The sequence below is a fragment of the Hyla sarda genome, chromosome 3 (genome assembly GCF_029499605.1).
Source record: "Hyla sarda isolate aHylSar1 chromosome 3, aHylSar1.hap1, whole genome shotgun sequence".
Lineage (NCBI taxonomy): Eukaryota > Metazoa > Chordata > Amphibia > Anura > Hylidae > Hyla > Hyla sarda.
In genome coordinates this window covers 209,949,153-209,962,077 of record NC_079191.1, presented here as the reverse complement: position 1 = coordinate 209,962,077, position 12,925 = coordinate 209,949,153, and positions in this window count along the sequence as shown.

Sequence of the window (12,925 nt, the reverse complement as noted above, 5' to 3'; positions counted from 1 at the left end):
ATGAATTTTTTCTTTTTCACTAAAATGCCTGTTTTTCCCCAAATTTTAAATTTTTACAAGGGGTAATAGGAGAAAATGCTCCCCAAAAATTTGTAACTCCATCTCTTCTGAGTATGGAAATACCCCATGTGTGGACGTCAAGTGCACTGCGGGCGCTCTACAATGCTCAGAAGAGAAGAAGTCACTTTTGAAAAGCAAATTTTGCTGAAATGGTTTTTGGGGGGCAGAGAAGCCTCTATGGTGCCAGAACAGAAAAAAAAAACACATGCCATACTATTTTGGAAACTACACCCCTCAAGGAACGTAACAAGGGGTACAGTGAGCTTTAACACCCCACAGGTGCTTGACAAATTTCCGCTAAAGTTGGAAGTGAAAATGAAAAATTAGATTTTTTTCACTAAAATACTGGTTTTACCCCAAATTTTTCATTTTCACAAGGGGTAATTGGAGAAAAAGCCTGCCAAAATTTGTAACCCCATTTCTTCTGAGCATGGAAATACCCCATATATGGATGTAAAGTTTTCTGCAGGCAAACTACAATGCTCAGAAGAGAAGGAGCGCCATTGAGCTTTTGGTGAGAGAATTTGGTTGGTATAGAAGTGGGAGGCCATGTGCATTTACAAAGCCAGAACAGTGGACCCCCCACATGTGACCCCATTTTGGAAATTACACCCCTCACAGAATTTAATAAGGGGTGCAGTGAACATTTACACCCCACTGGCATTTGACAGATCTTTGGAACAGTGGGCTGTGCAAATTAAAAATAAAATTTTTCATTTTCACGGACCATTGTTCCAAAAATCTGTCAGACACCTGTGGGGTGTACATGCTCACTGTACCCCTTATTACAATATGTGAGGGGGGCAGTTTTCAAAATGGGGTCACATGTGGGGGGGGGGGTCCACTGTTCTGGCACTATGGGGGTTTTGTAAACACACGTGGCCTTCAATTTCGGACACATTCTCTCTCCAGAAGCCCAATGGCGCTCCTTCTCTTCTGAGAATTGTAGTTCGCCCACAGAGCACTTTACATCCACATATGGGGTATGTTCTTACTCAGAGGAAATGGGGCTACACATTTTGGGGGGCTTTTTTTCCTATTCTCCCTTGTGAAAATGAAAAATATAGGGTAACACCAGCATTTTACTGAAAATTATTTTTTTTTCATTTTCCCATCCATTTTTAACAGAAATTTGTCAAACACCTGTGGGATGTTAAGGCTCACTATACCCCTTATTACATTACATGAGGGGTGTGGTTTCCAAAATGGGGTCACATCTGGGTATTTATTGTTTTGCGTTTATGTCAGAACCGCTGTAAAATAAGCCACCCCTGTGCAAATCACCAATTTAGACCTCAAATTTACATAGTGTGCTCTCACTCCTGAGCCTTGTTGTGCGTCCGCAGAGCATTTTACACCCACATATGGGGTAGTTCTGTACTCAGGAGAAATTGCATTACAAATTTTGGGAGTTTTTTTTTCCTTTTACCGCTTGTGAAAATTAAAAGTATGGGGCAACATCAGCATGTTAGTGTAAAAATAATTTTTTCCTTTTCATAAGGGGTAAAAGTAGAAAAAGCCCCCCAAAATTTGTAACGCAATTTCTCCCGAGTACGGAGATACCCTATATGTGGCCCTAAACTGTTCTCTTGAAATACGACAGGGCTCCGAAATGAGAGAGCACCATGTGCAGTTGAGGACTAAATTGGGGATTTGAATCCGCCACAAAAATACCCTACGGCAGTGTTTTGCAAACAGGGTGTCTCCAGCTGTTGCAAAACTCCCGGCATGCCTTGACAGTCAGTGGCTATCCGGCAATGCTGGGAGTTGTTGTTTTTCAACAGCTGGAGGCTCCATTTTGGAAATACTGCCATACAATACGTTTTTATTTATTTATTTTTATTGGGGGGGGGGGGGGGGACTGTGTAGGGGTATGTGTATATGTAGTGTTTTACTTTTTATTTTGTGTCGTGTAATGTTTTTAGGGTACATTCACACGGGTGGAGGTTTACAATGTGTTTCTTGCTGGGAGTTTGAGCTGTGGGGGGGAAATTAGCTGCATCTCAAACTTGCAGCAGAACTCGCTGTAAACCTGCCCGTGAGAATGTACCCTGTACATTCACATGGGGGGGGGGGAACCTCTAGCTGTTGCAAAACTACAACTCTCAGCATGCACTGACAGACCATACATGCTGGGAGTTGTAGTTATGCAACAGCTGGGGGCACATTGGTTGCGAAACACAGAGTTTGTTACTTAACTCAGTGTTTTGCAACCAGTGTGCCTCCAGCTGTTGCAAAACTAGAACTCCCAGAATGTACAGTCTCTCAGTGCATGCTGGGAGTTGTAGTTTTGCAACAGCTGGAGGCACACTGGTTGCAACACACTGAGTTAGGTAACAAACTCTGTTTCACAACCAATGTGTCTCCAGCTGTTGCAAAACTGCAACAATCAGCATGCATTGACAGTAGAAGGGCATGCTGGGAGTTGTAGTTTTGCAACAGCTGGAGGCACACTGCTACAACTCTCAGCATGCCCTTTGGTAGTCTGTGCATGCTGGGAGTTGTAGTTATGCAACAGCTGGCTGCACACTTTTTCATAGAAAAAATGTGCCTCCAGCTGTTGCATAACTACAACCCCCAGCATGCACAGACTACCAAAGGGCATGCTGGGAGTTGTATTCGGAACTCCAGCTGTTGCAAAACTACAACTCCCTGCATGCCCTTTGGCTGTGCATGCTGCACAGTTGTTGCTAAGCAACAGCAGGAGGTGAACAGGCCTCACCTCCTGCTGTATCCTGCCACTGGCACCGCGCCGCTGCCGCCACCGATCCCGAGGGGACCCCCGCCGGACATGGGCAAGGTAGGAGACCCCCGCCGGCGCCGATCTCTGCCGTCCCGATCGCCACCCAACAGGGTCGTGATTGGTCGGTCGTTCCGACCGATCAATCACGTGATTATGAGGCGGCACCCGTGCCACCTCACTACTGCTGGGTAAGGGTGAATGGGGCTGTCTCAGACAGCCCCATTCACCCTTTTTTTCCGGGTCACCGGGTCATCGAGCAGACCAGAGGAGAAGAAGACCGATAACACTGATCAGTGCTATGTCCTATACATAGCACTGAACAGTATTAGCAATCGAATGATTGCTATAAATAGTCCCCTATGGGGACTATTAAAGTGTAAAAATAAAAGTTAAAAAAGTAAAAAGAATTAAGTAAAAAAAAATTGAAAAACCCCCTCCCCCCAATAAAAACGTCAATTGTCCCAGTTTCCCTATTTAAAAAAAAACTATATTTTAAATAAATATTTTAAATACATATTTGGTATCGCCGCGTGCGTAAATATCTGAAATATTAAAATAAAATGTTAATGATCCCGTACGGTGAACGGCGTGAACGTAAAAAAAAAAGTCCAAAATTTTTTTTATAACTTTTTATTCCAAAAAAAATTATAAAAAATGTATTAAAAGTTTTATATAAGCAAATATGGTATCAATAAAAAGTACAGATCATGGTGCAAAAAAATGAGCCCTCATATCGCCGCTTATACTGAAAAATGAAAAAGTTATAGGTCTTCAAAATAGGGGATCTTAAACATACTAATTTGGTTAAAAAGTTTGATTTTTTTTTTAAGCGCAACAGTAATAGAAAAGTATATAATAATGGGTATCATTTTAATTGTATTGACCCAAAGAATATAGAACACATGTCATTTTCACTGTAAATTGTACAGCGTGAAAACGAAACCTTCCAAAATTTGCAAAATTGCAGTTTTCTTTTTAATTTCCCCACACAAATAGTAATTTTTTTGGTTGCGCCATACATTTTATGGTAAAGTGAGTGATGGCATTACAACGGACAACTGGTCGTGCAAAAAACAAGCTCTCATACTAGTCTGTGGATGAAAATATAAAGGAGTTATGATTTTTAGAAGGTAAGGAGGAAAAAACGAAAACATAAAAATAAAATTGTCCTTAACCAATTCCCGACCAATGACATACCTGTACGTCATGGGTGGCAAGGTGTTCCCGACCCATGACATACAGGTACGTCATGAACATTTTTGCCGCTACTCGCGGCATCCCGCAGCGCCCCCCCCCCAGCGATCGCTGCTATCAGCTGGTCAAATCTAACTAGCTGATAGCAGCGTTTCGCTATCAGAATACTTAGCAGCGCGGTGTGTGAGTCCCGATCACGGGGATCGGGACACACACCGCTCTGCTAAGTGTCCCTGACCCGTCCCCCGGTGTCACTTACCCGTCCATGCGGCGTCCCGAGCGGTCCCGGTGGTCCCGGCGGCGCTGCGTCCCGGAGGTGAGTTTCTGGCAGCAGTGAGATCGCCATAAAGCGATCTCACTGCTGCCTCTGGGAGTTTCAAAACTGCAACTCCCAGCATGCCCAGATAGCCTTTGGCTTTCTGGGCATGCTGGGAGTTGTAGTTTTGCAACATCTGGAGGTCCACAGTTTGGAGACCACTGTACAATGGTCTCCAATCTGTGCTCTTCCAGATGTTGCAAAACTACAACTCCCAGCATGCTCAGTCTGTCCAGGCATGCTGGCAGTTGTAGTTCTCTAACATCTGAAAGAGCACAGATTGGAGACCATTATACAGTGGTCTCCAAACTGTGGACCTCCAGATGTTGCAAAACTACAACTCCCAGCATGCCCAGACTGCCCAAGCATGTTGGAAGTTGTAGTTTGGCAACATCTGATCCTTCAGATATTGCCGAACTACAACTTCCAGCATGCCTGGGCAGTCTGGGCATGCTGGGAGTTGTAGTTTTGCAACAACTGGAGGTACACTAGTTGTGAAACATTGTCCGTTTCCTACCTCAGTGCCTCCAGCTGTTGCAATTGTTGCAAAACTATAACTCCCAGCATGCACTGACAGACCATGCATGCTGGGAGTTGTAGTTTTGCAACAGCTGGAGGCACACTGGTTTGGAAACACTAAGTTTGTTTGCAAAACACTTGAAAGTTTATTACTTAACTTAGTGTTTCCAAACCAGTGTGCCTCCAGCTGTTGCAAAACTACAACTCCCAGCATGCACGGACAGCCAAAGGGCATGCTCGGAGTTTGCAACAGCTGGATGTTTGCCCCCTCCCCCCAATGTGAATGTACAGGGTACACTCACATGGGCGGAGGTTCACAGTGAGTGCTGCAAGTTTGAGATGGAGCAAATTTTGCGCTGCAGCTCAAACTCCCAGCTGCAAACTTGCTGTGAACCTCTGCCCATGTGACTGTACCCTAAAAACACTACACTACACTTACACTAACCTAAAATAAAAAGTAAAAAACACTACATATACACATATCCCTACACAGCCCCCCCTCCCCCCCAAAAAATGAAAAACGTCTGGTACGCTACTGTTTCCAAAATGGAGCCTCCAGCTGTTGCAAAATAATAACTCCCAGTATTGCCGGACAGCCATTGACTGTCCAGGCATGCTGGGAGTTTTGCAACAGCTGGAGGCACCCTGTTTGGGAATCATTGGCATAGAATACCCCTATGTCCACCCCTATGCAAATCCCTAATTCAGGCCTCAAATGCGCATGGCGCTCTCTCACTTTGGAGCCCTGTCGTATTTCAGGGCAACAGTTTTGGGACACATATGGGGTATCGCCGTACTCGGAAGAAATTGCCTTACAAATTTTGGGGGGCTTTTTCTTCTTTAACCCCTTATGAAAAGGTGAAGTTGGGGTCCACACCAGCATGTTAGTGTAAAAAAATAAATTTTTTACACTGACATGCTGGTGTTGCCCTATACTTTTCATTTTCACAAGAGGTAAAAGGGAAAAAAGACCCTCTAAATTTGTAATGCAATTTCTCCCGAGTACGGAGATACCCCATATGTGGGCGCAAAGTGCTCTGGGGGCGCACAACAAGGCCCAGAAGGGAGAGTGCACCATGTACATTTGAGGTGATTTGCAGAGGGGTGGCTGATTGTTACAGCAGTTCTGACAAACGCAAAACAATAAATATCCATATGTGACCCCATTTTGGAAACTACACCCCTCACGGAATGTAATAAGGGGTGCAGTGAGCATTTACACCCCACTGGCGTATGACAGATTTTTGGAACAGTGGTCTGTGAAAATGAAAAATAAAATTTTTCATTTGCACAGTCCACCGTTTCAAATATCTGTCAAACGCCAGTGGGGTGTATATGCTCACTGCACCCCTTATTAAATTCCATGAGGGGTATAGTTTCCAAAATGGGGTCAAATGTGGGGGGGTCCACTGTTCTGGCACCATAGGGGCTTCCTAAATGGGACATGCCCCCCAAAAACCCTTTCAGAAAAACTCACTCTCCAAAATCCCATTGTCGCTCCTTCCCTTCTGAGCCCTCTACTGCGCCCGCCGAACACTTTACATACGCATATGAGGTATTTCCTTACTCGAGAGAAATTGGGTTACAAATTTTAGGGTGATTTCTCTCCTTTTACCCCTTGTAAAAATTAAAAAATTGGGTCTACAAGAAAATGCGAGTGTAAAAAATGAAGATTTAGAATTTTCTCCTTCACTTTGCTGCTATTCCTGTGAAACACCTAAAGGGTTAAAACACTTACTGAATGTCATTTTGAATACTTTGGGGGGTGCAGTTTTTATAATGGGGTCATTTATGGGGTATTTCTAATATGAAGACCCTTAAAATCCACTTCCAACCTGAACTGGGCCCTGAAAAATTACGATTTTGAAAATCTTGAGAAAAATGTGAAAATTGCTGCGGAACTTTGAAGCCCTCTGGTGTCTTCCAAAAGTAAAAACTTGTCAATTTTTTTTATGCAAACACAAAGTAGACATATTGTATATGTGAATCAATATGTCATTTATTTGGAATATCCACTTTCCTTTCAAGCACAGACTTTCAAAGTTAGAAAAATGCTACATTTTCAAAATTTTCATGAAATTTTTAGATTTTTTTACCAAGAAAGGATGCAAATATCAGTGAAATTTTACCAATAACATAAAGTAGAATATGTCACGAAAACACAATCTCGGAATCAGAATGATAAGTAAAAGCATTCCAAAGTTATTAATGTTTAAAGTGACAGTGGTCAGATTTTCAAAAAATGCCCAGGTCCTGAAGGTGAAAATGGGCTGGGTCATGAAGGGGTTAAAGGGGTACTCCGGTGAAAAACTTTTTTTTTTTTTTTAAATCAACTGGTGCCAGAAAGTTAAACAGATTTGTAAATTACTTCTATTAAAAAAATCTTAATCCTTCCTGTACTTATTAGCTGCTGAATACTACAGCGGAAATTCTTTTCTTTTTGAAACACAGAACTGTCTGCTAACATCACGAGCACAGTGCTCTCTGCTGACACCTCTGTCCATTTTATGAACAGCATATGTTTGCTATGGGGATTTCCTTTTACCCTGGACAGTTCCTAAACATGGACAGAGATGTCAGCAGAGAGCACTGTGCTCATGATGTCAGCAGAGAGCTCTGTGTTTCAAACGGAAAAGAATTTCCACTGTAGTATTCAGCAGCTAATAAGTACAGGAAGGATTAAGATTTTTTAATAGAAGTAATTTACAAATCTGTTTAACTTTCTGGCACCAGTTGATTAAAAAAAAAAAAAGTTTTTCACCGGAGTACCCCTTTAACCCCTTAAGGACCAAGGACGTACCGGTACGTCCTTGGTCCTGCTCTTCTGATATAACGCGGGGTTACACAGTAACCCCGCGTCATATCATGGCGGGCCCGGCGTCATAGTGAAGCCGGGACCCCCCTCTAATAGCGCGCAGCGCCGATCGCGGCGCCGCGCGCTATTAACCCTTTAGCCGCGCGCTCAAAGCTGAGCCGCGCGGCTAAAAGTGAAAGTGAAAGTTCCCGGCTAGCTCAGTCGGGCTGTTCGGGATAGCCGCGGCTAATCGCGGCATCCCGAACAGCTGACAGGACAGCGGGAGGGTCCCTTCCTGCCTCCTCGCTGTCCGATCGCAGAATGACTGCTCAGTGCCTGAGATCCAGGCATGAGCAGTCATGCGGCAGAATCGTTGATCACTGGTTTCTTATGAGAAACCAGTGATCAACATAGAAGATCAGTGTGTGCAGTGTTATAGGTCCCTATGGGACCTATAACACTGCAAAAAAAAAGTGAAAACAAAAGTGAATAAAGATCATTTAACTCCTCCCCTATTAAAAGTTTGAATCACCCCCCTTTTCCAATAAAAAAAAAAACACAGTGTAAATAAAAATAAAAATAAACATATGTGGTATCACCGCGTGCGGAAATGTCCGAATTATAAAAATATATCATTAATTAAACCGCTCGGTCAATGGCGTGCGCGCAAAAAAATTCCAAAGTCCAAAATAGTGCATTTTTGGTCACTTTTTATATCATTTAAAATTTATATCATTTTAAAAAGTGATCAATAAGTCCTATCAATGCAAAAATGGTACCGTTAAAAACTTCAGATCACGGCGCAAAAAATGAGCCCTCATACCTCCCCATACACGGAAAAATAAAAAAGTTATAGGGGTCAGAAGATGACAATTTTAAACGTATTAATTTTCCTGCATGTAGTTATGATTTTTTCCAGAAGTCCGACAAAATCAAACCTATATAAGTAGGGTATCATTTTAATCGTATGGACCTACAGAATACAAATCAGGTGTCATTTTTACTGAAAAATGTACTACGTAGAAACGGAAGCCCCCAAAAGTTACAAAACAGCGTTTTTTTTTTCAATTTTGTCGCACAATGATTTTTTTTCCTGCTTCACCATAGATTTTTGGGCAAAATGACTGACGTCATTACAAAGTAGAATTGGTGGCGCAAAAAATAAGCCATCATATGGATTTTTAGGTGTAAATTTAAAAGAGTTATGATTTTTTAAAGGCAAGGAGCAAAAAACGAAAATGCAAAAACGGAAAAACCTCCGGTCCTTAAGGGGTTAAGCTCTTAACCTCTTCAGGACATAGGGCGTATGGATACGCCCTGCATTCCGAGTCCTTAAGGACCGAGGGCGTATCCATACGCCCGTGGGAATTCCGGTCCCCACCGCTAGCCGGTTGGGGACCGGAGCCGGATGCCTGCTGAAATCGTTCAGCAGTTATCCCGGCATATCGCCCAGGGAGGTCATTATGCCACAATTCAGTCCAGCGATCTGCGGCGATTCCGGGTCAATCGGGTCTCCAGTGACCCGGTGACCCGGAATCACTGGCTGTTCGGGGCCGTCTCTGACAGCCCCGAACAGCCAGAGCCTGCAGGGGTGAGGTGGCACTGGTGCCACCTCACGATCGCCCTGATTCGTCGGCCAGATTACCGGCCGACCAATCAGGGCGCCTGCTGCAGGTGTCACTCCCGGACCCGCTCCGCCCCTCTTCCGGAGGACGTGAGTGGGTGCGGGACGTGAACTCCGGGTGCTGGGGACCCCGATCCCCGGCGTCAATGTTGGGATCGGGGCCCCAGGAGCAGCGGCGGCGACGACGAGGGACTGACCTCATGCGGCGTGGATCGTTGGAGGTGAGTGATAGCCTCCTGCTGTTGCTTAGCAACACCTCCCAACATGCAAAAAGGGCATGCTGGATGCTGTAGTTATGCAACAGCAGGAGGCAGACCACCACAACTCCCAGCATTCCCTTATGGGCATGCTGGGACTTATGGTTTTGCAACAGCTGGAGGCACATTTTTTCTATGGAAAAGTGTACCTTCAGCTGTTGTATAACTACAACTCCCAGCTTGCACAAACAGCTAAAGTGCATGCTGGGGGTTGTAGTGATGCATCTGCTGGTTGCATAACTACAACTCCCAGCATGCCCGTTGGCTGTCGGTGACTGCTGAGAGTTGTAGTTTTGCAACAGCTGAAGGCACACTGGTTGTGAAACTTAAAGTTTTTTTTTTTTTTACCTAGCTCAGTGTTTCACGACCGGTGCGCCTCCAGCTGTTGCAAACTCCAACTCTCAGCAGTCAATGTACACCATGCACCGTACATGCTGGGAGTTGTAGTTTTGCAACAGCTGGAGGCACACTGGTTTTGAAACACTGAGTTAGGTCACAAACTCAGTGATACATAACCAGTGTGCCTACAGCTGTTGCAAAACTAAAACTCTCAGCATGTACAGTCTGTCAGCGCATGCTGGAAGTTGTAGTTTTACAACAGCTGGATGTCCATCCCCCCCCCCCCCCCCAATGTGAATGTACAGGGTACACTCACATGGGCGGAGGATTACAGTAAGTATCTGGCTGCAAGTTTGAGCTGCCGCAAATTTTCTGCCGCAGCTCAAACTGCCAGCGAGAAACTACTGTGAACCCCCGCCTGTGCGACTGTACCCTAAAAACACTACACTACACTAACACAAAAAATAAAATAAAAAGTAAAAAACACTACATATACACATACCGCTACACATCCCCCCTCCCCTCCCCAATAAAAATGAAAACGTCTGGTACGCCACTGTTTTCAAAACGGAGCCTCCAGCTGTTGCAAAACAACAACTCCCAGTATTGTCGGACAGCCGTTGACTTTCCAGGCATGCTGGGAGTTTTGCAACAGCTGGAGGCACCTTGTTTGGGAATCACTGGAGTAGAATCCCCCTATGTCCACCCCTATGCAAGTCCCTAATTTAGGCCTCAAATGCGCATGGTGCTCTCACTTTGGAGCCCTGTCGTATTTCAAGGCAACAGTTTAGGGTCACATATGGGGTATCGCCGTACTCGGGAGAAATTGTGTTACAAATTTTTTGGGGGTATTTTCTGCTTTTACCCTTTTTAAAAATGTAAAATTTTTGGGAAAACAAGCATTTTAATTTTTTTGTACATATGCAAAAGTCGTGAAACACCTGTAGGGTATAAAGGTTCACTTAACCCCTTGTTACGTTCCCCAAGGGGTCTAGTTTCCAAAATGGTATGCCATGTAGGTTTTTTTTTTTTGCTGTCCTGGCACCATAGGGGCTTCCTAAATGCGGCATGCCCCCAGAGCAAAATTTGCTTTCAAAAAGCCAAATGTGACTCCTTCTCTTCCAAGACCTGTAGTGCGCCAGCAGAGCACTTTCCACCCCCATATGGGGTGTTTTCTGAATCGGGAGAAATTGGGCTTCAAATTTTTAGGGGTATTTTCTGCTATTACCCTTTTTAAAAATGTAAAATTTTTGGGAAAACAAGCATTTTAGGTAAAATGTTTTTTTTTTTTTTTTTTTACATTTGCAAAAGTCGTGAAACACCTGTGTAGTATTAAGGTTCACTTTATCCCATGTTACATTCCCCGAGGGGTCTAGTTTCCAAAATAGTATGCCATGTGTTTTTTTTTTGCTGTTCTGGCACCATAGGGGCTTCCTAAATGCAACATGCCCCCCAAAAACCATTTCAGAAAAACGTACTCTCCAAAATCCCCTTGTCGCTCCTTCCCTTCTGAGCCCTCTACTGCGCCCGCCGAACACTTTACATAGACATATGAGGTATGTGCTTACTCGAGAGAAATTGGGCTACAAATACAAGTAAAAATTTTGTCCTTTTACCCCTTGTAAAAATTCAAAAATTGGGTCTACAAGAACATGTGAGTGTAAAAAATTAAGGTTGTGAATTTTCTCCTTCACTTTGCTGCTATTCGTGTGAAACACCTAAAGGGTTAAAACGCTGACTGAATGTCATTTTGAATACTTTGGGGGGTGTAGTTTTTATAATGAGGGTCATTTATGGGGTATTTCTAATATGAAGACCCTTCAAATCCACTTCAAACCTGAACTGGTCCCTGAAAAATACCGAGTTTGAAAATTTTGTGAAAAATCAGAAAATTGCTGCTGAACTTTGAAGCCCTCTGGTGTCTTCCAAAAGTAAAAACTCGTCAACTTTATGATGGAAACATAAAGTAGACATATTGTATATGTGAACCAAAAAAAAATGTATTCGTAATATCCATTTTCCTTACAAGCAGAAAGCTTCAAAGTTAGAAAAATGCAAAATTTTCAAATTTTTCATCAAATTTACGGATTTTTCACCAAGAAAGGAGGCAAGTATCGACAAAAATTTACCACTATGTTAAAGTAGAATATGTCACGAAAAAACAATCTCGGAATCAGAATGATAACTAAAAGCATTCCAGAGTTATTAATGTTTAAAATGACAGTGGTCAGATGTGCAAAAAACGCTCCGGTCCTTAAGGCCAAAATGGGCTCCGTCCTGAAGGGGTTAAGGACCCAGGACGTATGGGTACGTCCTGGGTCTCGGTCCTGCGATATAACGCAGGGTTACACAGTGACCCCGCATCATATCGCGGCGGTCCCGGCATCATAGTGCAGCTAGGACCCGTCTCTAATAGCGTGCGGCACTGATCGCGGTGCCGCACGCTATTAACCCTTTAGCCGTGCGCTCAAAGCTGAGCCGTGCGGCTAAAAACGAAAGTAAAAGTGCCCGGCATCCCGAACAGCTGTAGCACAGGAGGAGGTCTTCTTACCTTCCTTCCTGCAGTCCGATCGCTGATTGAATGCTTCAAGACTGAGATCCAGGCTTGAGCATTCAATCGCCGAAAACACTGATTGATCCATTCCTATGGAGATGCATCAATCAGTGTAAAAGATCAGTAAATGCAATGTTATAGCCCCCTATAGGACCTATAATATTGCATAAGAAAAGTGTAAAAAAATCATTAACCCTTTCAATTATCCCTTCCCCTAATAAAAGTTTGAATCACCCGGCATTTCTTAAACCGCTTTTTAAACCGCTCGTTCAATGGCGTACGCGCAAAAAAATTCCAAAGTCCAAAATAGCGCATTTTTGATCACTTTTTATACCACAAAAAAGTGAATAAAAAGTGATCAAAAAGTCTGATCAGAACAAAAATGGTACCGCTAAAACCTACATATCACGGCGCAAAAAATTAGCCCTCATAGCGCCCTGAACACAGAAAAATAAAAAGTTATAGGGGTCAGAAGATGACATTTTTAACGTATAAATTTTCCTGCATGTAGTTATGATTTTTTCC